The sequence below is a fragment of the Panthera tigris genome, chromosome D2 (genome assembly GCF_018350195.1).
Source record: "Panthera tigris isolate Pti1 chromosome D2, P.tigris_Pti1_mat1.1, whole genome shotgun sequence".
NCBI lineage: Eukaryota > Metazoa > Chordata > Mammalia > Carnivora > Felidae > Panthera > Panthera tigris.
In genome coordinates this window covers 16,266,578-16,292,083 of record NC_056670.1, presented here as the reverse complement: position 1 = coordinate 16,292,083, position 25,506 = coordinate 16,266,578, and the positions used below count along the sequence as shown (strand labels likewise).

General features: G+C 42.2%; 1 protein-coding gene and 1 pseudogene across 1 annotated transcript in view; one reads left to right on the top strand and one right to left on the bottom strand.

Annotated features, from left to right (window-relative positions):
- The window catches only part of DISC1 (DISC1 scaffold protein), a 355,103-nt gene that overhangs the window by 217,274 nt on the left and 112,323 nt on the right, over positions 1-25,506 (top strand). The window lies entirely within an intron of this gene.
- On the bottom strand, positions 4,935-5,497 carry LOC102956777 (annotated as a pseudogene).

Below are 25,506 nucleotides of genomic sequence, written 5' to 3'. Positions count from 1 at the left end.
CTCTCCACACTGAATGTGTTTTTTATTCTTTTCCTTTGGGTGTTGTGTTCAGCATTCTTAATTTTTTTTAATAGCTGAAGCTATGTCACATTTCCTCCCGTGACAAAGAGAGGGATTAAGTGTGGTGCATTCAGCCCCCACCATCTGTTTGACAGCTCCTCTGAAGCCTTCTGGAAGCTGAAGGGCGGGGACGCTCACACGGCATCTCTCAGCTGCCTTTCCCTGTCCACTGGCTCGGGGAAACCTGTCCTTCCACAGTCTTAAAATAGAGTGCATTAATAGAAAAGTTGAGGTGGGGTCAGGGCAACAGATTTGGGAGGCAACTGCCATGGAAAAGGTAGTTTGTGACTCACGGATCTGGAGGCCATGACATGGCTTGGGGTCCCCCAGGGAGGCTCCAGGGTCAGTCAGGATGCAGAGGGAGAATGGGAAACTGTGAACCTCTGTCTCGTCCATAGAGATTTCACACGTGTAGCGGGCACCCATTTGTGTCAAAATGTTACCGCCTTTGGTTCACATCAACCTCTGTTTTAATTTTTTCAGTTTTTTTAAATGAAGGAAAAATGACAAATACACTAATGTCCCGTATCCTACATTGTGGATGGTCTGTTTTGTTTTGTTTTTGTCCCCCTCTGTGTCTTTGTCATACAGAGTTTTAAATTTTAAATTAGATGACTCTAACTTTTCCTTTATTGTTTGTTCTTCCTATTTCTTTTTTTTATTTTTTAAAAATGTTTATTTATTTTTGAGAGAGAGAGAGAGACAGAGAGACACAGTGTGAACAAGGAAGGGGCAGAGAGAGAGGAAGACACACAGTCTGAAGCAGGCTCTAGGCTCTGAGATGTCAGCACAGAGCCTGACGAGGGGCTTAAACTCACGAACCGTGAGATCATGACCTGAGCCGAAATCAGACTGAGCCACCCAGGCGCCCCATCCCATTTCTTGTTTAAGAAGTTCTTGCCAGTTTGTGTCAGTATCTTCCCTATTTTCTTCCAATTTGTAAAGTTTTGCTCTATACCTTTACTTTTTTTTAAATATAGTTTTTTATTTACATGTGGGATTTATTGTTGTGTTTGGCATGAAGTAGGGACCTAATCTTGCCTTTTTACGTTTGAATACTCAGTGGCATCATGATCTCATTGATGTGTGTGCCGCTTGTGTGTGCCTGCGTCTACTTATAGGTCATTATACTATTCGATTGATCTGTTTGTCCTTCCCTTCACTAACCACACTGTTTAATTGCTATGGCTTTATGATTTATTGTACGTTTTGGTATGTGGTAGGACATAACTCCCTCCACCTCTCGGCCCCCTCCATCTCTGCCCATATAGGACTAATCGTCCTTTGTCTTCAAAGTTGTCATTGTTATTCATCGCCCTTTAGGATCAACTTGTCAGATTTTAATTGGATTGCATTGAACTTGTATATTAAGTGTTTGAGAGGAGGGCCAGATGTATATTATTGACCTTCCCATTCATGAACATTTCACGACTACAATTATAGTGTTCCTTATTTATACAGTTTGGTTGTTGTTATTAAATTTATCCTATGTACAGTTCAGATTTTTTTTTTTTCTATCACAAATGCTAACTAAAACGAAACAAAACAAAACCAGGGGCATTTGGCTGACTCAGTTAGTAGAGCGTGTGACTCTTTCAGGTCATGAGTTCAAGCCCCACATTGGGTGTGGAGCCTACTTAAAATTTTTTTTTTAAATTAAAAAACAAAAAAACCCCTCTCTCATCAGTTTTTGTTGTTTTACACTGTGTTTCATATGACCTTGTTTCCAGCAACTTTGCTGGAATTGTTTTGGTTTTTTATAGATTCTCTTTGATTTTCTATGGAGGAATCATATCCTTTGTAGGTAATAGCATTTTGTTTCCATTCTTTCTTTCCATTCTTTATTCTTTTCATTGATTCCCTCACTTGTCTTATTTTGTATAGATGCAGTGATACCTAATGTCCTTGTGTTTTATCTGATATTAGAAGGTAGAATTCTAAGGTTAGACTATTACGTATGATGTTTGTAATTATGATAGAGACGCTATTAGATTAAGGCTGTTGAGGTGCCTGGGTGGCTCAGTCGGTTGAGCGTCTGATTCAGGTCATGATCTCCCAGTTCGTGAGTTCAAGCCCTGCGTCAGACTCTGTGCTGACAGCTCAGAGCCTGGAGCCTGCTTTGAATTCTGTGTCTCCCTTTCTCTCTGTCTTTTCCCCACTCATGCTCTGTCTGTCTGTCTCTCTGTCTCTCAAAAAATAAATAAACATTAAAAAAATGATTAAGGGGGCGCCTGGGTGGCTCAGTCGGTTGGGCAGCTGACTTCAGCTCAGGTCATGATCTCGCGGTCCGTGAGTTCAAGCCCCGCGTCGGGCTCTGTGCTGACAGCTCGGAGCCTGGAGCCTGTTTCAGATTCTGTGTCTCCCTCTCTCTGACCCTCCCCCGTTCATGCTCTGTCTCTCTCTGTCTCAAAAATAAACATTAAAAAAAATTTTAAAAAAATGATTAAGGCTATTTTCTTTAATTCCTTTATATATGTATTTCATTTAACATATTGAAATGCTGAATTAAAGCCATAATTAAAATTTTGCTTTATATAAGCAAATTATTAACATATATATTATATAATATGTATATATAATTATAAATATATATTATGTGTAATTTTGCTTTATATATAATCTACACGCAGTGAAATGCACAAATCTGAAGCGTGCGGTTTGATGAGTTTTGAGAAATATATATATCCATATAATTTACACCCTGTAAAGCTATAGAGTCTCCCCCACCCAAAGTATCCTTTGTAGTTAACGCCTCCCAGTCTCTGGTCAGACAAATATCAGTCTCATTTCTGTCACTGTAGGTGAATATTGCCTATTCTGGAAACTCTAGAAAAATGGAATGATACTGTATACATTCTTTTCTGTCTGTCACCTTTTATTCAGCATGTGGTTGACATTCATCCGTGGTGTTGTGGTGTCAGTAGTTTATTTCATTTTTATTACTAAGTAGTATTTCATTATATAAATGCACTACAATTTGTTTATTCCCTTTCCTGCTAATGGACATTGGGGTTATTTCTAGTTTTTGACTAATATGACTTAAGCTTCTATGAATATTCTTGTCATAAGTCTTTCTGTGTTTTCATTTTACTTTGGGTTATTACTGAAAGTGTAATTACTGGGTTGTAGTGTAAGCATGCATTCAACTTTAGGAGAAACTTCCAAAATTGTACCATTTTATATCTCTTCGAACACTGTTGTAGAGTGTCCTATATCATCATCAACATTAAATGTTGTCTGTCCTGTTTGTTTTAGCCATTTTAGTGGCTATGTACTGGTAACTAATGGTTAAGGATTTTTTTCACGTGTGTATTAACCATTCACATATTTTTTTTTTAAAACTTTTTTTAATGTTTATTCATTTTTGAGAGAAAGACAAAGAGCATGAGCAGGTGAGGGGCAGAGAGAGAGAGGGAGACACAGAATCCTGAGCAGGCTCCAGGCTCTGAGCCGACAGCACAGAGCCTGACGTGGGGCTCAAACCCACAGACCATGAAGATCATGATATCGGCTGAAGTCAGATGCGTAACCGACTGAGCCACCCAGGTGCCCCATCCATTCACATATTTTTCTTTGTGAAGTTCCTCTTCAAATATTTTGGCCAGTTTGTTGTTGGGTTCTCTTGCAGCTATTAAGTTGTAGAGGACCTATTAAGTATTTTGCAATCAAGTCTTTTGCCAGGTATATTTACTACGGATATTTTCTCCTATTTGGAGAGCTTTCTTGTTCATTGCTTTTTTTAAAAAAAAAATCTGTATTTTCATAATTTCTCCGGTTTATTTTGAAAACAATCTTTTCTGACATGTATCTATGTGAGTTTTAGATTAATTATCTCACAGTGCACAGAAATGACCTATATTTGCCTGTAAATTAAGCACTGATGAATGCTCATTAACATGTCAATATTTAAGTATTCCAACATAAAAGAGCTTTTTCTAACTTTGTAATTACTTTCTTCCCTCCTAAGCTAATTTATTTTTGACATTTGGGTTACACATGCACATAAGAAAATGACACGTTTTGCACACTGACCGTGAGATAAACCAGCGTATAAGTGTCTTTCTGGATCAGATTAAATTTCCAGGGACAAAGTGGTTCACATGGGAGCAAATAAGCCTACTTCCTTATAAAATAAACTAAATAAACAAAACCTAGGAAGTATTAAAGGTGCTTAAGATTAATTCCACAAATATTTTTCTGTTTTCTTTAAAAAATTTTTTAATGTTTATTTTTGAGAGAGAGAGAAACAGAGTGTGAGCGGGGGAGGGGTAGAGACGGAGAGGGAGACATAGAATCTGAAGCAGGCCCCAGGCTCTGAGCTGTTAGCACAGAGCCTGACATGGGGCCCGAACTCCCTAAACACGAGATTGTGACCTCAGCCGAAGTCTGACGTTTAACTGACTGAGCCACCCAGGCGCCCTTCTTTTCTTTTAAGTACGCAAGTGTGTATGATGAGCGTGTGTAAATTAACACTTTTCATCTAGGTTGTGCGCTCCTGTGGATGGTGAAGGGCTCTGGTATAAGGAGGCACTGTGGGAGAACAGGGGGTTTTCATCCTCATCAAGCCGTCCACACTTAGGGAAGAGGTAGGGCAGATGACTTACAAGCCTCAGTGGGCTCGGATTTTGATCTGGGTCTGAAAGTAATGCTTATTTCATCCTGCTCTATTTTGTTTGTTCCATAATTTTTGTAACTGGAGGAAAGTGGTAGGTTCAACTAACCTAAGGACACTTTACCCCATAAACCACGTGAATCAAAACTCTTCATTCATTCTTCTGCCAAACACAGCAATTGATTTTCGTCTATAATTATTTTTTAAGTTAAGAAGGAGCAAGTCAAGCAAAGAAACAGCGGTGGCCTCGAGCTATGGAATGTTACCGCGCTTTGACACATTGACTGAGAGATGCCGAGGCTGTGGGGACTAGCCCCGCTGGCTGCAGCCAGGAATGGATGCAGTGTCTTTGAACCTCCTCTAAGCAGGCCCTGCAGCACCTTCCATGCTGCTGGGAGATATCCTGAAGCCGGAGTCACTCGCATAATAGGGATCTCCAATAATAAGTTGCTTTCTTGGATAATAGCTCCCAAGTGGTTCAATTTTAGCTTTGCAGGTTTTAGTTTGTTTACTTTTTCTAGTCAAATCTCTCAGATTGCTTTCATCCGTACATAGTGTATAATCTAATGTGGCAAAGTCTTCTTGGTAACCCACCTGGACAATGTGATTCGTGGGAGTACCATGCTCCTTCATGCAATTCTGCCCTTGATAATCGGGAGGGTTTTCTGTTTCATGCGTGGATGTTGTTGCGCTGTCTGCCCTCCAATTATTTTAAATGTTTTGATCAGTTACAAGTTTTCTCAAAACTGCTCTTGTGATGAGTGATTGACAGATGTTACCCAGACACAGGAACAGCACTGACTTGGGCACCTGCTCAGCCATCTTCCCTTGCACACAGAGGCACCCGCTGACTGCATCAGGAATTTTCTCCTGCTCATTTTCACAATGTGTCTTTTGATGAGTTAAAGTTTCTAATTTTGATGAAGTCCATTTCATCTGTTTTCTTCCTTTATTATGTTAATGTGGTTAATTACACTGATGATTTTCAAATGTTTAAATAACACTTTTTTCCTGCCTAAACCATAGTTGATCATGAAATATTATACTTTTTACAAATTGCTGGATGTGGTTTGCTTACTATTTGACTACATTAATAATGAGTGTTAGATCAGTGTTATGCTGCCCTCATAAAATTATTTGAGATGCATTCCTTTCTCCTGAAATTTTCTGAAAGTATGTGTGAAAGTGGTATTTTTTTCTTCCTTAAATGTTTGATAATATTTAAGAGTAAAGTCACTTGACTTTGGAGTTCTTGAAAGAATGCTTTAAATTATAAATTCACTTTCTTTAATAGATATATGTGTATATATAATTTTGATAATTTGCACCTTTGAAGAACTTTTCTATTTCATCTAAACTGTTGAATTTGTTGGCATAAAAAGATGTTCATAATATATCCTTATTATTCTTTTAATATCTCTAGGATCTATAGTAATGTGTCTACTCTTTTTTTTTCTTGATGGCATACCTGGTAACTTGTGTTTGCTTTAATTTATGCTCTATCAGTCTAGAGTTTTAACAGTTTTACTGATCTTATAAAAAACCAATTTTTGGGGGGCCCCCCGGGTGGCTCAGTTGGTTAAGCGTCTGACTTCGGCTCAGGTCATGATCTCGCAGTTGGTGAGTTTGAGCCCTGCGTCGGGCTCTATGCTGACAGCTCAGAGCCTGAAGCCTGCTTCAGATTTTGTGTCTCCCTCTCTCTCTGCCCCTCCCCTGCTCATGCTCTGTCTCTCTCTGTGTCTGAATAATAAATAAACATTAAAAAAATAAAAAAAACCAATTTTTTGCTTTTATTAATTTTCTCTACTGTTTCTCCATTTTATATCTCATTGATTTCCATTCCTAGCTTTATTATTCCTTATTTCTAGTTACTTTGGGTTTTATTTGCCCTTCTTTTTTACCTTCATAAGGTTGACACGTACATCAATGGTTTTAAATCTTCTATTCTAAAACTATAAATTTCCCTCTAAGCATGACTTCAGTCAGGCCCGCAAATTTATTAAGTCTTCATTATCATTCAAATTTCTAATTTTCCTTGTAATTTATTCTTGCTCTGTGAGTTACTTGGACATAGATTGCTTACTTTCCAAGTGTTTGAGTATTTCCCAGATATCTTTATGTTACTGCTTTCTAATTTAATTTTGTTGTGTTTCAAAAACATTCCTGGTATGATTTAATCTTCTTTGAAATTTTTGAGTCTTACTTTATGGACCAACCTATAGTTTATCTATAGTTCTATGTGCACATGAGAAGAATGTAAATTTTGCAATTATTGGGTATAGTGTTCTATAAATGTTGATTAAGTGACTCTGGTTGATAGTGTTCAAATCATTATCCTTACTGATTTAATGTCTACTTGACCTATCAGTTATTGAGAGAAGTTTGTTGGAATCTCTAACGAGTATGTTGGCTTTGTCTGTTTCTCTTCTCAGTTCTATCAAATTATATATTTCAGTGCTTCATTGTTTAAGTACTTTGATACTTCAAGTATTTTCATCCTCTATCAGAAGCATATACATTTAGGATTGTTTACGTACCCACTTTATTATTATGAACTATTCCTCTTTACTTATAATACTTTTTTTTTTCCTGAGGTCTGTCTGGCAGGAATATAGTTACTTCGGTTTTTTTTATGACTAGTGTTAGCATGATGTATCTTTTTTCATTAATTTTAACCTATGTCTTTAGGTTTCAAGTGGGTCTCCTGGAAACATACTAGCGTTTGATCTTGCTTCTTTATCCAGACTGATAATTTCCTCCTTTAACGGGAATCTTTAATTCATTTATATTTAGTAGAGTTATTAATATGTTTGAGCATAAGTCTACTGTCATGCTATTGTTTTCTATTTTTCCCCTGTGTATTTTTTTCTTTTTTATTCTTTTTCTGTTTTCCATTAGAATTGAGTATTTTTCAGTATTCCATTTGATCTCTTCCCTTAGATTATTACTATCACACTTTGTTTTGTTTCCTCCAAGGGTTGCTCTAGGGTTTACACTCTGCAACTTTAACACTCTTAATTCAAACAATATTATACAACATGATATATATATATTTATTTATTATTTATACCGCATATTGCTATTACTATTCTTTTACTTCTATATATGTTATAAACCCAAATTAATAAGGTTTTTAAAATTAAATTTTTGTTGGGGCGCCTGGGTGGCGCAGTCGGTTAAGCGTCAGACTTCAGCCAGGTCACGATCTCGCGGTCTGTGAGTTTGAGCCCCGTGTCAGGCTCTGGGCTGATGGCTCGGAGCCTGGAGCCTGTTTCCGATTCTGTGTCTCCTTCTCTCTCTGCCCCTCCCCCATTCATGCTCTGTCTCTCTCTGTCCCAAAAATAAATAAAAAAAAAACCGTTGAAAAAAAAAATTAAGTTTTTGTTAACTTTCCTGGGATAAACTCTTACTTTTTATACTGTGTTGGGGTCTTACTAATTTTTTTGTATTATTATTATTATTATTATTATTGTTTTCAGTAATCTCCACCCCTAGCATGGGGGCTCGAACTCACAGCCCCAAGAACAAGAGTCATATGTTCCACCAACTGAGCCAGCCAGGCACTCCTGGAGTTTTGCTAATTTTTAAAGCATTTTTGCATTATGTTAATAAGTGAAATTAACTGTGATTTTATATCCTCATACTAAGTTTTTCCAAACTTGGTATCAAGATTATACCAGTCTCATAACACGACTGGGAAGATGTCCGTCTTTTATATTCTCTGAGCACCATCCTCCTGTGCCTAGATGGTTGCAGTAGCCTGAGAGCCGTTCTTTACCCATTCAGTCGTGTCTTATATACCTCTGCCTCCAAGTCCATTTGGCACAATGTGGTGATTCTGCTAAAATACACGTCCCTTGCCTAAAACATGAAATGGTTCGTGGCTCATCTTAGCAACTCAGTAATTATTTGTTTTCTGGAATTCCTCTGGCATCATGCATGCTGAAGTGTTGTCATGTGACCACTGGTATCGTCCAGTACAGGCTCACGGCAGCTTTTCTACCTAACATATTCCCACTTCCTATGGTGTTTCGATTTTGACAACAGTGCCTGTTAACAGCTGTCATTTTTCATGCGGTTACCTGTGTGGTGTGATCTGGGGTCTAGTTAGATGGGAAACATTTAGGGAATGGTCATGAGCATGACATTGTAGATGCAGTGACCAAGAATTCTCTGCATTTTCCTCGGTGTGGGGGCCAGGGCAGACTTTTACAAGAGTGATACAGTGTTTAAATAATTGGCGTCAAAATCTGCCCATTTGAAAGCTGTGTCTTCTTAGAGGCAGCTCTACGTCTAAGGTGTAGCTTCTTTTGGGAGCTGTCCCTTCAGGAGAGGCACATTAGGTGCTGTTTCTGAAACATTTAGTAAAAAAATATGTTCAGTGCACATTTTTTCCATTTTAGGTTATCTTCTTTACTGTTCTCCCTTCTTCAATACGAGGTGGGATTTCATTTGTTTTCCCGATGCCCTTGTAGAAAGTAGGCCAAAGCACTAAAATATAATCATCTCAGTTTCGTAGAGGAGGACTTCAAGGCTCACTTAGAGGTTATGTCACTGGTCCAGGACACATGTACCATGCAATAGAACAGGAGTGCAAAATAAGACTTGGTTGGGATCTCGGTGTCCTGATTTCCTTATCCCCCTGAGCACTGCTTTCCTCATAGGATTGATGCGAGGGATTGAAGACCGTGGTATGGGAAGCACCAGCATAGTGTCCTGTCCTGGGTCGTCTGGTACATATCATACCTGCAAGACACATCAAATAAAGTTCCCACCGCAGGGAACTGAAGTACTGTTTATTATTCCTTCGCACAACTCAGTAGATTTTTAGAGCACTGCCTTGCGAGGTGCCAGGCCTTCTGTTAGGTCCTGTGGGTGAAACGGGGATTGAGCAGTGCTCTGCACCCTTCTGGCATCACCGACTGGGGGGTGGGGGGGACTCAGAACCACAGCGCTACCCCGGGAGAGCAGTGGGAGCAGGGAGGCAGGGAGGTGACTGATTTTACCAGGCAGCATTTTGCAAGAGACTTCAGAGAGGAAGTGACACTGGAGGTAAATCTTGAAGGCTGGGTGGACTTTCCTCAGACAGAGGATGTGGGGCAGAGCACTTGCGATGGAGTCAAGGAGCTATTGCAGCCAGACCTCGGTGAACTGACTCGGGCATGCTTCCGCCAGACTAGCGAGAGATCTCAGATCAATAGTCAACCCTGCTATGGTTTCTTTGTCACTCTGCCTTTTCTTTGGAATGAATGGAGCTTTCTTGTCTTTTGTCCTTATTTTTCTCCTCTCTGGGGTACAGTGGCAGGTTGTTTTATTGTCCCCTGATAAGTGACTGGTCCAAATAGTATTTCAGTTACCATTTATGGAACAAGGCCAGTATATTTCTTTCATTTATACAGTGCTGACTAAATTGTCCCTTCCTTTCCTCTTTCTGCGACAACCTTCAGCCTATTTGTAACATTTGAAAAACTTCCTTGCGGTGACATGTTTGCAGTCATTTGTTGTAGAGTCTGCTGCCTGTTGGGCTGCTGTCAGTGTTTGGAAGCAAAGCTATGTGGCTGATTGGAAGCTGGTCACCATGTCCTGGTGTAACCAGTCCCCTGGTGCATCGTGACACCCCATGTACCTCACACCTGATCTTGGGAATGGATAGAGCTTTATCTTTAAGTTACTTCTTTAGGGTTACGTTAAGCCAGGGGTGTTTTGTTTATTGCTTTGCGTTTTTCCTAAAATCAGAGACGATTTGGTTTCAAGGGGCAAACCACCAAAGTAGAATTTTAGCAGCTTGTTCCTGGGACAAGGGGCAGAGGGGACACTCTATTAAATACATACAGCGAATATCTTTTGAATCTCTGTACAACAGTTTTCTACTTCATGAGAAGTAGGAGGTGTGGTTGTTGCCCTCCAGGAACTTATAATAGAATCATGGAGAAATACACATACACATTAGATAAAATAGCAAGATGCCATCGAGTGAATTAAAGCAGTATGGAATATACGCAGAAGCATGAGCAGAGAAAAGGTTGAAGCTATATATACTCAATTTAGGTCAGTCATGACTTCGACCTGCAGCAAATGAAATAATGGTAATAATAAAAATTGCTTACAATCACATGTCATAATCTAACCATGTATCTGTCTATGTTCTTAGGATCTAAAAACACACACACACACACACACAACACGCATACACACTGACTTTAAAGAAAGAAAGATTTGCATTTTCTTGTTTTTCTGATGTTTTCGTGTTAAGGGGGAATTTCAGTCTCCCAGCTAGACAGATTGTCCAGAAGACAAGGCACGGTTGGCCAGGAAGGGTCGGCGTCTATGCTGGGCAGGGTAAAGGACATTTTGACCAAACACAGATTTTCTTTAACGCAATTGTGAGGAAGGAAAAAGGGAGAAAAACCTGGCCTTTTACTCCTTCACCATGGAAAGTTTTGGAGTAAATGGAACATGGCAAAACAAAATGTAATTTGGAACTGATGTTGAAAGTCAACAAGTTGGAAATAGTTGCTGACTGTTCCATATCAATAAATAACTAGAGCAGATGGAAGAACCAGGTGACAAATATTACCAGAAAATTCTCCTAACACTGGCTAAGCAGTGGGAATTTTCCCCACCGTTCAGCCACAAACTGCTTGTGTCCTGTGGATTTTCAGACTCGTTCCAAGGAGTCAGGAAAAGGATAGAATTTTACTTTATGCCTTTGGCAGTGGTTCTGACTGTAGTGTGTGTTAGAATCACCTGGTGGGCTTGTTAGACACAGATTGTTGGGCCCTTAGTGCTTCGGATTCCATAAGTGTAGGGCCTGAGAATGTGTGTCTCTAAGAAATTCCCAGGAGATGTTGACGTTGCTGGTCTGGGGGCCACATTTGGAGAACCACTGCTTTGGGGAGACGTGGCTTATGACCTACTTCCTGGTTTCTTGCATTGACCTCCTTGACTCTCATCAGTAATGATATAACTTTGGAAAAATCGAACCCTATATGAGGATCTTGTCTACCACTTGATCTATGCCTTTCCTTTTGTTATTCGGCGTGGCTGTTAGTTTTACCTAATTAAAATGCTGCATCTGGTTTTGGACGGTCTGATTAATTTTGAGGATGGAATTACCCTGAACAGCAATATGTATTTGTTTAGAGCTTCGCTCCCTTCCCTATCAAAGCCTGAGGTTTGATTTCTTTACACATGTATTTTAATAATCATCATCATTAGTGCTGAAATTAGAGATAAAAAATCACAATCACCCCAGTGTATTTTTAGCATCTAAGCATGAACATTTGATTATTGTTTTCTGTTGAGTTTGTCATATGTTCCAGTAATTTCCAATACAGAAGTACTTTTTGTACCAAATAGGTTTGCCTACAGTGGCCAAATGTAGAGACTTCCCATTCTGTGTTATTTTATACTTCCTACTCCTCTCCTGCTTCCCCAAATAGACACAGTCTATATAAGACTAGATTTATTGGATCTTCATGATTTATACAAGGAATGTATAAGTGATTTTAGTTGTCTCCAGAATAAAGATCTCGTTCCCAGAGTAAAAGCTTCTGAAGCCATGTATTGAGAGTAAAATGATTTTATTCATTACGGCATTAACTTAAGATGCATTCTTTCAAAAAGTCCAGCCTGTGTCTGGGATTTAACTTTCTCTTGCCCCTGCTGCCTTTCATGTCTGTTTTCATCAGGGACTATGGCTTAATCTTCTTCCTTGCCCTGCAGCAGGAGATGGTTATTAGCAGCTAACACCGAAGCTCCGAAAAATGCTAGCTCGCGTTTATTTTGTCCACAGGCAGGCCGGCACACATTCCCCAGTCAGGGAAAAATAATGCTGCTGGTCTACTGGAGACGAGTCTTATCTCAAGCACCGGTGGGATGCAGTCAGATAAGTGAGAGAGAGCTACAAATAATACATGTAATTGACCTACGTGCTTCCGTATTAGAAGGCCTTGCATTTATGTCCTCCTGAAATAAGACGAGGGGGGTTCCTGGGAGGCAGTAGTTTGCTAAATAACTTGCCCAAGGTCACCCGGTAAAATGACCGGGTAAAGAATTATGGCTTTGTGATCGGTTCTTTTCCTCTGCAGCCACATCCTTCTGTTCCTTTCTGAAGAACAGAGTCCATGGCTTATACACAGACACTTGCAGAGAGGCACTTCCGAAAAAATGGAAGATCGTGCGTGCCAGATGAGTTTATTCTGTTCATTTGAAAAGAGTTCTTGGAAGGAAAAATGAGGTAAAAACAGAGAGGGAAGCAAACCATAAGAGACTCTTGAATACAGAGAACAAACAGGGTTGCTGGAGGGGAGGTGGGCGAGGGGTGGGCTAAATGAGTGAAGGGCATTAAGGAGGGCACTTGTTGCGGTGAGCACCGGGTATTATATGTAAGCGATGAATCACTAAATTCTACTCCTGAAACCATTATTACGCTATATGTTAACTAACTTGGATTTAAATTTTAAAAATTAAAAAAAAAAAAAAGCTCTTGGATTTTATTGCTGGTCTCTTGGAGTAAGAGTTGGAGGGCATGGAGGTGGTGACTCCAGACAAGGAGATGCTGATTTTCTTCTTTTTTTTGAATTTTATGTATTTATTTTGAGAGAGACAGAGAGCATGCAGGCAGGGGAGGGGCAGAGAGAGAGAGGGAGAATCTCAAGCAGGCTCTGCACTGTCAGCCCAGAGCCCAACACCAGGCTCGAACCCAAACTGTGAGATCAGGACCTGAGTGGAAATCAAGGGTCGGATGCTCAACCAACCGAACCACCCAGGCACCCTGGGCATGGTAGTTTTCTATGCCTACAGTAATTCCTGACTATATCCAGAGCTATTCTCTCTTCATTTATCCAAGAATGTAAGTGGAAGGATTTTAAATATAGGTACATTTTCTTAGATGCAGGCAACACAGTGTTCTCCGGCTCATTAAGAAAGATTGCTTGGACGATGTTAACTTGCTGTAAAATTTCTATGAGGTCCAGAGAACCAAACGTGGATGCTTTACACCCAGAAGTGAAATAGCCAGGAGAAATGTCCAATCTCACCATGCAACTGGGGCAGTGGAAGGTGCAACTGCCCTCCACTGCTTGAACCTTGCAGAACTAGGCACTGGACAGAGGATATTATGCCCAAGCAGCTTCAGAAACGCTAGACGCCTCTGACCATGCTTCTGGAAGAACTCCTGGCTGCTGCTTCAGGATACCCATCATGGCTTCCTGGTCTCACGTGGGTGTGACAGCAGGGCAGGTCAACCACAGACAGAACCTTAATGACAAGGGGATGTGGGAGTTACCGTCTTTCACTTTAACTCTCTACTGTGGAGGAAAATGTGTTTGGCGGGACCAGAGTGGTTTTGAACAAACCAACTGGCAGAAAATGCCACAACTTGTTCTCAAATTTTATTACTTACCATGGTGTGTATGAAGTCATGCTGTGAACCCATTCCCCTTGCAAATGACTGGCCTGGCTTTACACTGGCTATCAGATGAAAACTAATTTCCGAATTTACGTATAGTATATGAAGACGATTAGTACACAGAAAAGCCTAGGCATGTGCTATGATTCTTATTTGGAACTGAAACTTGTGTATACCTAATTTGGAGAAACTCCCATTTCACTGAATTTGCATGCCTATAATTTCCTTTAAACTTGCTCAAAGATGGCAGCGTGATGCATGACAAGGGCAGGCATTGTAGCCAGGGGGATCCAGATTCATATCTTAGTGTTGCTACTTACTTAGCTACGTGATTTGGGGCAAGTTGCTAAGCCTTCCCGCTTTTTGCTGGCGAGAACACTGGTGCCGGTGTTAGAAGCCTTTAGCCCGTTGAGCTCTGTGTAACTTAAGTGGGGTCAGGTTTGTCTGGCACATGGCAGACACTGATGAATAGTAGTTTTTCCTTCTTCTGACCATGGTGCAATGATGCCATCATCTGATCCTTTCATTCTGGTCTACCTGTGTATTTATTTTCCAATATGTATCGTGTATTTAATCACACAGTTTATTGCTTTAATATTGTTCTCAGGTTATCCCATGTTTATGTTGTCTCCCGGTTAGTGACTGGAGAAGAGAGGGTGTGGCTTCTTGTTATTTTGCCCTATATCTTCTCTCTGAATCCTACTTCCTCCCTAAGTAACTGAAAGAAGTGTGATTGACTAGATCAGAGCCGCTGTGAATGGCTGCACAGGCTGTACACTGAGCAAGAGCCCCACATCTCATGGAATACCAGTCACACTGAGTATTCATTACCCTCATCATGTATATTTTAATAATTAATCATATTACACTTACGTGTAGTAGGTCTTGTCCTGATAACGTCAAGATGATATGGAAATTTTTCAACAAAAAGAAGTGGCATGTCTTGAAGAAGGGCATCTCCTTCTGTTTTGCACAAATGGAAGATGTAGGCACCACATAGGCTTGCAGTGGTCCTGGATAAGTTAAAAAAATTATTTTTTTAATGTTTATTTACTTGTGAGAGAGAGAGAGAGACAGACAGACAGACAGTGTGAGTGGGGGAAGGGCAGAGAGAGAGGGAGACACAGAATCTGAAGCAGGCTCCAGGCTCTGAGACGTCAGCACAGAGCCCCACGCGAGGCTCGAACTCACGAATGGTGAGATCATGACCTGAGCCAAAGTCAGACACTTAACCAACTGAGCCACCCAGGTGTCCCAGCCCTGGATAAGTTAATGATATCAACCAATGACAGAGTGTTTTGGAAGCAGTTCACCTCTTCATGCAGTGATCATTTTTTTGGTGCCTCGTATGTACCAGGCACTATTTGCAGCAGTTAGAGATACCATGGTGATAACATACAGTTACACTAGTTTCCTAGAGTTGCCTTAAATCAGCACAAACAGAAATGTGCTCTCTCACAATTGTGGAGGCTGGAAATCTGAAATCAAGGTGTCAGGATGGCCGTGCTCTCTCTGAAGGCTCCAGGTAGAACTTCTCCCTGCCTTGTCCTAGTTCCTGGTGGTTGCAGACAATCCTTGGCATTCTTTCTTTGCCTTGTGACACCACTTTAATCTCTGTCTCTGTTTCCACATGGCCTTCTTCCCTGTGTATCTGCGTGTCTTTGTGTATCCTTTCCTCTTCTTATCAGGATGCCAATCATTGGATTTAGGGCCCGCCCTGATCTAGTAAGTAACTTAACTAATTACATGCGCAAAGACCTTGTTTCTACGTGAGGTCATCCTCACAGATCCCGGGGTTAGGACTTCAGCATATCTTTTTGAGGGATTCAGCCAGTTACAGTCATGGAGCCTATATGATTATACCTTGAGATGGAGGACGGCAGACAAATAAAGGAACAATAATTATATAATATGTGAGTGATATTAAGTGCTAAGAAGAAAACCCAGCCTCAGGGCACAGGAGTGGCGTGTATGCGTGTGTGTGCGTGTGTGTGTGTGTGTGTGTGTGTGTGTGTATTTCTATTTTAGATTGTTGGGTTAGGGAAGGCTTTACTGATAAGGTGACAGTTGAGCAGAGACCTGAATTAAAGGAGTAGGCCAGCAGTCTGGATTCTGGGGAGGGATTTTCCAGGCAGAGGAAACAGCCAGCATGCTGAGCATCTGAGAAGCTGCCAGGAGGCCTGTGTGGGAGAGACTCGGGGGGAGGGCAGTAGGAGGTGAGGACAGGGAGGAAAGCAGGGACAGATCATAAAGGACGGTGTATAATAGGATGTTATGACCTTTCTGATTAAGATGGGAAGCCATCTCAGGGTTTTCAGCAGAAGAGGACATAATCTGATTCACATTTTAAAGGATAGCTCTGTTGCCATAGTGAATAGACTATAGCGAGTCAGGCTGGACACAGAAGGGCTCTACTCACACTTAGTGCAGTGGTGTAGACAAGAGCTACTGGGTGTGCAGGCTGTGTGGAGTGAGAACTCTGACCCTGCAGGAATCACAGGCCCAGGCTAACCAATCCAGAAGCCCAGCCCTCTCTTCTCCTCAACCCTGAGTTCTTCCCTGGTCCTTTATCATCTATGGCATCTTTGAGGTAGGTATTGGATTGGAGGCTTTGCTCATCCTGTGGGTACAAATTTGGGGGCCCAAAAATCATTTTAGGAATTAATAGTCACAAGCTGCCGCAGGCCAGGCTTTCTTTAACATTACATCTTCCTCAAAAATTCATTGGAAGTCTTTCTCCTATTTCTTTTCCCATCCCTTCCCTTCTTGAACAACTTAGACATTAGGTGAGTGAGGTAGGTAGGCATCCATGATGGGGGAGCTGCAGTGTCTCTTCTGTGGTGTCCCTCCTAACAAGCTCAGTTTCTTACTGTCGAGGATGGGGGTTACCGTTGAGGAAAGGGAGAAAACTGGAAGGGACCCTGTGGTATCAGAGTAAAACCAGAGGTACTACCGTGAACTCCAAGTTTTCAATATGTAGAAATAGAGAAATAGCAATGTACAAGTGTGTGTGTACATATGCATTCATACGTGTATCTTCCAGCTCTGCTACTGAGAGACCCTGGGAACAGTGAAACCCCAGCAGCGGTAAACACACCCAGAGTCCAGTTCTTGGCTTCTAAATACTACTTTATACTGAGAGGAACCAGGGCTGTTGGGAACCACTGATGAATGCAAGCAGAAACAGTACAAGATGGGGCTAGAACAAGTTGGGCCTGGAAAGCAAGGATGTGTTCACAGAATTGTGGGACAAAAGGACCCAGAATTCACCTTGAATGCTCTCCACCCCCATGCCCTCTGGCCAAACTGGACATAATTTGAGCATCAAAATAAATGAAGATGATACTAGGGGATTATAACCCAAGAATAAAATGGAAAATAACGAGTCCACGTATATACAAATAAATACCCTGAAAAGATTCTTGAGGAATGGGACATTTAGATAGTTTCGATTACATTCCCTCTGAATACTTATTAAATACGAAGATGAGGGGTGCCTGGGTGGCTCAATCGGTTAAGTGTCTGACTTTGGCTCATGTCATGATCTCACGGTTCATGAGTTTGAGCCCCGTATTGGGCTCAGAGCCTGGGGCGGCTTCGGATTCTGTGTCCCCCCCCCCCCCCGCCCCTCCCCTGCTTGTGCTCTGTCTCTCTCTCTTTCAAAAATAAATAAACATTAAAAAAATACAAAGATGAAAAGAGTAGCTCTATAGTGGAAAAGTCTGGCAGGCCCCATCTTGATCAAGTGATCACAGTTAATATGACCAGTAATTCCCACCAAAAATGCAAACCTGACTCTACTCATGAGCAAACACCAGACAAACTCAAACAGAGTGACATTCTGCAGAATAACCGGCCTGTAGTCCTCAGAAGTGCCAAGGTCATGAAAAGTCAAGGGGAGACTGAAGAACCATTTCATACAGAAGGAGGCTGAAGAAACATCAGAACTCTGTGCAGTGTGTGGTTTTTGAGGTTTTGAGGGGGTCGGGGAAAGCTTTTGTCACAAGAAAACATTACTGGGACACTTGGAAAATTTTTGTTGGAGCTGAGGATGGATGATCCTCATCTATCAGTATTAATTTCCTAGTTTTGGTAGTTGTCTTGTGGTTATGTAGGTTATGTCCTTGTTTGGAGGAAAATACCGCTAAAGTAGCCAGGAATCTAGGGGCATCTGGTTAACAAATCTCAGATGGTTCAGTAAAAAAAAAAAAAAAAATCATACTATATTTGCAACTTCCCCGAAACTTGTGTTTGTTTAAAATAAGTTGCGTGAGGGCATGAATTTTGAACCATGCATCAATAAAGGAGATGCCGGTATAAGATGCCCAAATTATTTGGTCTGTTCTTGAGGTTAGCATCCTCACCACTACTAAATTCTCTCCTGTGTGTGTGAGTGTGGAAATCTCCAGGGTCCCCAAGGGTCCCGGTGCTTCCTCTACATGGGATACGGCGTGAGCTCTGGATGGATGCAGGCCCTTCCTAGCGACAGTGCGGCGGTATGTGAAAACGAGGGCTAAGACAAAGCAAAACGAAATAAACACTGACTCTGGGCTGCAGGTAGCCAGAGCGGAGCGGCTCTGACAGCGGTGTGCTTCCTCAAGCTTTCCGACGGATGAAGCGGATTCTCTAAAGCTCGCCAGGTTAGACATCGCCCTGATATGATTTGGCAGATATTGTGGTCGTGTTTATTAACTCTATTTGGCTCCCTGAAGGCAAAACATGAGCTGCATATGTATTAAGGAAGAGAACAGGAAGCACCAATAGAAAAAAAAAAAGGGGCGGGCTTCTGTTTTATTTCCTTCCAGAGTCCCATGAGTGAACAACTGTATTTAAACATTTTGTCTGGATGTGGTTTTGTAAGCCTGAAGAATCTTGTCTCTTACATCTGTGCTTTGTCACCCCCTCCCACCCCCCACTCCCAAGGCGATACCTATAATCCCATTTTTTCCCAACAAGCTTGCCCCTTATGGCTGGTGGGGCACCAGTTTTATCCCTGGCTAAGGCTGTCATTCTATGGCTAATGTTTAGTAATGCTTTGCTTTGGGATAGAGAAGAAATCAGCCTTTTCAGCCATGAATTATGGGACTCCTGATCATCTTGTCTTGGCAGAGGACTTTTTATAGAAGAGCCGCCTTTCCTTCCTTTCTCCTCTGCTTGCAGCAGGGCGGGGCTGGGACTAGTGTGAGGCCTGGAGGCCCCTAGCACGTAGAATTTAAGGGGGCATCACTCTCAGGGTTGTGCAGGTGCAGGGTCAGCGCCTGAGGGTCGTCACCTTCTTAAATGAGTTGTAGGCACCTGCAGTCATGTGAGCGTTTCTCCCTTCTGTGTGTCACGAAGGACCCAGCAGATGCCAGTGCTCTGAATTTTTCCTCTATGTTCCCCAGCATCACTTCTTTTGGCAAGTAGCATTTCCAAGGGACGGTAGATGATGGTTTCACCATGTTGCTGCCACTCCTCAAGACACAAGATTTCCAGCCATGTACCAGGGCGTCATCTTTTCTTCTCCACCAATTTCCCATTTGGGTCCTGTTTCTTGTACCATTTTACTCCCGGGTAATAAATTCTGTATCAGAAAGTTCAAACAGCCGTAAGCGACAACAGCCTCCGCGTGGTGGCTTAAATCAATTGGAGGACTTGCTTTTCTCTTGCAACAAGAAGCCTGGAGACAGGTGGCCCAGAGTCAGCAGGGAGATGTCCCGAGAGCCTGGATCCTTCCACGTTTCCACTCAGCCATCCTTAGCATTGCTTGTCTCCCAGTGTTCACAATATGGCTGCCCCTCTTCTAGCATCACATTTATGTTCTAGGCAGAGACAAGACCATGGGCAAGAGGTGCATAACTGATAAGTCCACTTCTCTAGTAAATAGCTTTCTCACAAGCCCAACCAGTGGCTCATGCTTATGTCCCATTGGTCACTACTGTGTCCTTCAGCCGCCCAGTCTGCAAGACAACCTGAAATCCAGTTGTTGTTGTGTTGTGGTTTTTTGTTTGTTTGTTTTGAGTTTATTTACTTTTAGCTAAGGATGTTGCCATCCCCAATAAGAGGTTGGTTATGTTGGGAGAATAGCTCTTGGGTAGGAAACTGGTGGTCTTGTCACGGCTCTGGAAACAGCAGGTGACAAGGAAAATGGCTGCCAGGTGGCCTTTGGCTGCTTGCATCCCCCCCTTGTCATCCCCACCACAGAAAGGAACCTCTTTTCTTTCAATTCCTGAACGTCAGTCTTGGGAAGACTCTGGTTGTCTTGGGTGGCACGTCCATCCCTGTGATGACAGGGGACAGGAGCCATTCTTGTCATCTCCACCTTACCACCCGGGGCAAGGGTGGCTTCCTGAGGATGGGACAACAGATAAAAGCAGGTTGCTGCTACAGGCACGCTACATTTCTATCCCAGATATTAAAAGGAAGTGATCAGTATATGTGGGCAAAGACAAAAAGAGAGGCCTGTCCAAGGGGAGAGAAAACAACATTCATGGCGGGTGTGTGAGAATTGTGTATGCGGTTCTGGTGGTGGTCGGGAGCCTAGCTTGGCTGCAAAAGAAGGGAAATGAAGAATGAAGTAGGTAGGGCACCAAGGGTTGGTAGTTAAAAAAACATTTATGTTCTGTCTAGTAAGATTCTGTAGAATCTTCTCTCTGAAGAAGGAATGTTGTTACCTTGACAAAATACCCACCTCAAGCTGTCTCTTCTATCCTGTATGTTTTTGACCTTATGTTAGTTAGCATTAGGCTCAGCTATGACAGAAAATCCCAAATAATTCTTAATTATAGCTGCTTACAATAGACATGATTTGTTGTTGTTCTCACACTAATGTGCTGGTAGGCAGTCCAGGGCTGTCACGGTGCCTTCACGGTCTCAGGGACCCAAGCTGCTGCCATGTTGCTTCTTCACATGTGACTTCAACCTCATGGCCTATAGAAATGTGGTGGTTGAGGAAGAAGGTTGGATGCGGAGACCATGCCTAGGCATTCTGTCCCTTGGGGAGGGTTCCCAGAAGCTGCCCAATGACACTTCCAGTTATGGCCCTTAGCGTAGGTCTTAGTCCCATGGCCACATCTGGCTGCAAGGGAGGCCCAGCCCCAGGCCCTATTCTGTGGATGGAGAGGAGAATGGAAGCTGGGGGGCACTTAGCAGTCTCTGTCCGGGCACAGCCCTCTATCTGAAGGTCACTTCAGGGATTGCCAAGCCACGAACCTGTGCTTGCCCCTCTCAGCAGCCCATGGGCACTTCCTTCACAGGGTGGACTATGCCTCTGAAGGCGGCCTGAGGGAGCTTTAACAGCAGCTTTTGTGAGGCTATAAAGAATAGCCCTTGTCCACAGCACAATTTTGAATCTCTGCAGTGATAGGAAGTTACACTAATTTTTAGCTGAGGTAGAAAAGAGAAGTAGACAGTTTTCGAATGGAAGTTACCTAACTGGATTCTCCAAGGGGGCATTGTAGCACCAACAGGTTGCAATTTCTTAGAAGGATGCTGAGTTGGGGTGCCTGGGTGGCTCAGTCAGTTAAGCTTGATCTCAGCTCAGGTCATGATCTGATGGTTCATGGGTTCAAGCCCCGTGATGATCTCTTTGCTGACAGCTCAGAGCCTGCTTAGGATTCTCTCTCTCTCTCTCTCTCTCTGCCCTCCGCTTCCCATTCTGTCTCCCTTACTCTCTCTCTCTCTTTCTTTCAAAAATAAGTAAATATTAAAAAAAGAAGGATGCTGAGTTCTTAGACCTCAAATCTCTGCCATTTCTCCTGTATAGTATTTACACAGCTCAGCATGCCTCCTGTGACTTACAGAAGGTCATTGCGTCTAAACTGAGACCTCTCATATGATGCTACAGTTTTCTTTCCTTCGGATATCCACAGTCTTTACCCATGTTTAGAAAAGTTCCCAGAGCTTTGTTTCATCCATGGGTCTTGTTAATGATGTAAATACCGTGGCCATTGAATTTATTCTCCTTGAGAAGATGAATTCACTTTGGCTGTAAAAAATTACAGCGTTCGTGTTCCACACACAGACAGCAATTTGACCTCTTCTTGATGACTTAGGATGAATATTATGTATACTAATTATACTAATTAAATAATATTCTTCAATTGTATACATAATCACACTTTAATTCTGAGGCTGTGTTCCTGCTGAACACAAAGATCAGGAAGGTCAAGGTGATTATCTTCATCTTATGATTCAAAGAGGCTAAAGTATTTGTGCTCATACTTGTAGCAAAATTAGAATTAGAACTGGAACATGTGACCCCAAGTTCATGACTGTGCGCATAGCGATAGCCTCAGGGTCTGTGGAGTGGTGCATGGCCGCAGGCCCCTTCGTCAAATGGCTGTGGGGACTGCTGTGTTTTGAGTCCTGTGTTCTCCTCATTTTCCTTTTTCTCCCCTCTCTCCCCCATACAGGCTACGAGCTATATTTGTGCTAGCAACGTTCCTATTTCAGCTCTTTCCCATTTTAATCTGTTTGTTTTCATCTGTTAGGACCTTAGCAATGAGGAGCAAGATGGTTTACGTCTTTATGCAAGGCAAGAGAGGAGGGACTGGGCTGAGTGGGGGCCTGCCAATAGCATTCACGGGATCTCTGACCTCCGTTGTTGGTTCCTAAGTGACTGTTCAGATTCGGTTCCTGGTTCTGGGTTGCGTTCCAGGTCCTGGGAGCTTGCTGATGGCTGCATTCCAATCAAGTGAGATCACAGCCGTCACCTGCCTCTGTGCACGCCTGTCTGTGTTATACGTGTATTCGTAAGTGACTGGTCCAGAGCCAGTATTATCTTGGAATACAATATTTGCAAAATCCAAGGACAGTTTTCCAGTTTGTATGTCACCTACAATTATCCTGTGGGACCCTCCGTTCGGAGACATCTGTCTCTTTTGCTCTCAGGGTTCCTTGGTATACATTCTTAAATGCACTTCGAATGCTTACAAGGTCTGTGAGACCCTAGGTCAGCAGGAAGGAAGAGACGTTTGGGGAGGGAAGGAAAGAGGAACAGCAAGAAGGAGACAAATGCCTAGTTCCTTACCCAGGAGGCAGCCTGCACCAACCCCCTACTCCGGAAACCTCAGTAGCAGCTGTCCCATTGTGACCTAATTTTGGTTATAGCTTTCCATTATTATTTATATGTTTTCTACATTCCATTCCCTGGGCAGAGTTGTTTTTGTTTTTTGGTTTTTTTTTTTCTTGGTCTAACTTTCCATAAAGCCCCTCAATTTTAAAGAATTTGTCATCTTCCACTCTAGTGCCTACTTTGTTTGACATTTATTTTCCTTTAGATTTTACCCTTTGTGTTGCACTAAGTCTTTGTTGATGGATGAATCTTGATGGTTTTTAAGAAGCAGGAAATACTTTTTTTTCCCCCTCCTCACTGATTGATTTTCTTGATGCAACATGAGTGTAATTTATATAATTTATACACATCTCAGCGGTACCAATCTTGTTTTGTTGTTGTTCTCAAGACAGCTTTGACAATGAGCTGCTACTTTCTCTTTGATTCTTAATTCAGCATTAATAAAACACCATGCATCCGTGTTATCCTCGATAATAGTGAAAAATGTGCTTAAGACTTCGCCGTAGTTGTTTTCAAGTTCTTGGTAGATTTCCTTTTCTTCTTACTCTTAAAAGGTTTAGCAAGTAAATTTAAGGTCAAATGGGGAGAGCTAAGCTCCTGCCTGGCACGAAGGCTTTCTGGTTGGGTGGTTTTGTCTCAATGGGCTAAGTGTATGCCTTCTGGCTAGTGCATGGAACTTTGCTATGGGGGTTTGCTCTAAGTTCATCCTTGGCTAATTTTATTCCTAATAAAATCTCCTAATTTTATTTTCTCCAAACATGTTCTCCAAACATATTGATGCTGAGACTGGACAGAAAGACCTTTTCTGGTAAACTCTTTCTTCTTTAAAAATTTTTTAGGGGCGCCTGGGTGGCTTGGTCGGTTAAGCGTCCGACTTCAGCTCAGGTCATGATCTCACAGTCCATGAGTTCGAGCCCCGCGTCGGGCTCTGTGCTGACAGCTCAGAGCCTGGAGCCTGTTTCAGATTCTGTGTCTCCCTCTCTCTCTGCCCCTCCCCTGTTCATGCTCTGTCTCTCTCTGTCTCAAAAATAAATAAATGTTAAAAAAAAATTAAAAAAAAAATTTTTTTTTAAATGTTTATTTTTGAGAGAGAGAATGAGAGAGAGACAGAGTGTGGAGCAGGGGAGGGGCAGAGAGAGAGAGAGAGACAGAATCTGAAGCAGGCTCCAGGCTGTGATCTGTCAGCACAGAGCCTGACGTGGGACTCGAACTCATGAACTGTGAGATCATGACCTGAACTGAAGATGGACGCTTAACTGACTGAGCCACCCAGGCGCCCCTACCTTTTCTGATAAACTCTTAATCTTCATCAGAATGAGTCAAGATGAATTCTGTAAGGGCGTCTATTTTGGAAAATGTATAATGGCAATTGTGGTTTCTCTCACAAACAGACGTTTGTGTATAAAAACAATGTGCACAGTGATTACAAATAATTTTTAGGTGTGCCTGACTACAGATAGGATTTGTGTGCTTTGATTTATTTCCCTGTGGGAATCTGTTGTTTGTGATTGCGGCTGAAGTTTACATTGCCAGGCACCAGGGCCAAAGCAGTGAGGGTTTCCCTGCTGGCTCTCTCAGGGGCAGAGGCTCTCCCCCTGGGCACTTTTGACCTTCCGGACCAGATCGTTCTTGGTGTTTGAGCCTGTCTAGTGCACTGCAGGATGTCGGGCAGTGTCGCTGGCCTCTACCTAGTAAATGGCAGCAGCATCCCCTTCTCAGTCATGATGGATCAAAGATGTTTCCAGACCTCGCCAAATGTCCCCTGGGGACAGGGCTGCCAGAGTCAGCAAACAAAATCAGGGGATACCCAGTTAAATTTGAATTTCAAGTCAGCTGCAATTTTTTTTTTATTGTGGTTAAATACACATAACATAAAATTTGCTATTTTATCCATTTTCAGGGGTACAGCTTGGTAGCATTGAGTACATTCACTTGTCGGGCAACCATCACCTCCATCTGTCTCCGGACATTTTCATCTCCTTAGACTGAAAGTCTGTCCCCATGGAACAGCAAATTCCCATTCCTTCCCATCCCTCCCTCCGTAGCCCTTGGTAACCACCAGCCCACCTTCTGTCTCCACAGATTTGACTATCCTAGGTACCTCATGTAAGTGAAATTGTACAGTATTTGTCCTTCTGTGATGGGCTTATTTCACTTAGCATCATGTCCTCAAGGTTCATCCAGGCTGTAGCCTGTGTCAGAACTTACTTTTTTTTTTTTTTTAACACTGAATAATATTCCATTGTGTGGATAGACCATCGTTCGTTTATCCATTTATCCACTGATGGCCATTTGGGTTGTTTGTACCTTTTGCCTATTGTGTATAATGCTGCTATGAACATGGTTGCTGCTGCTGATTTTTTAAGG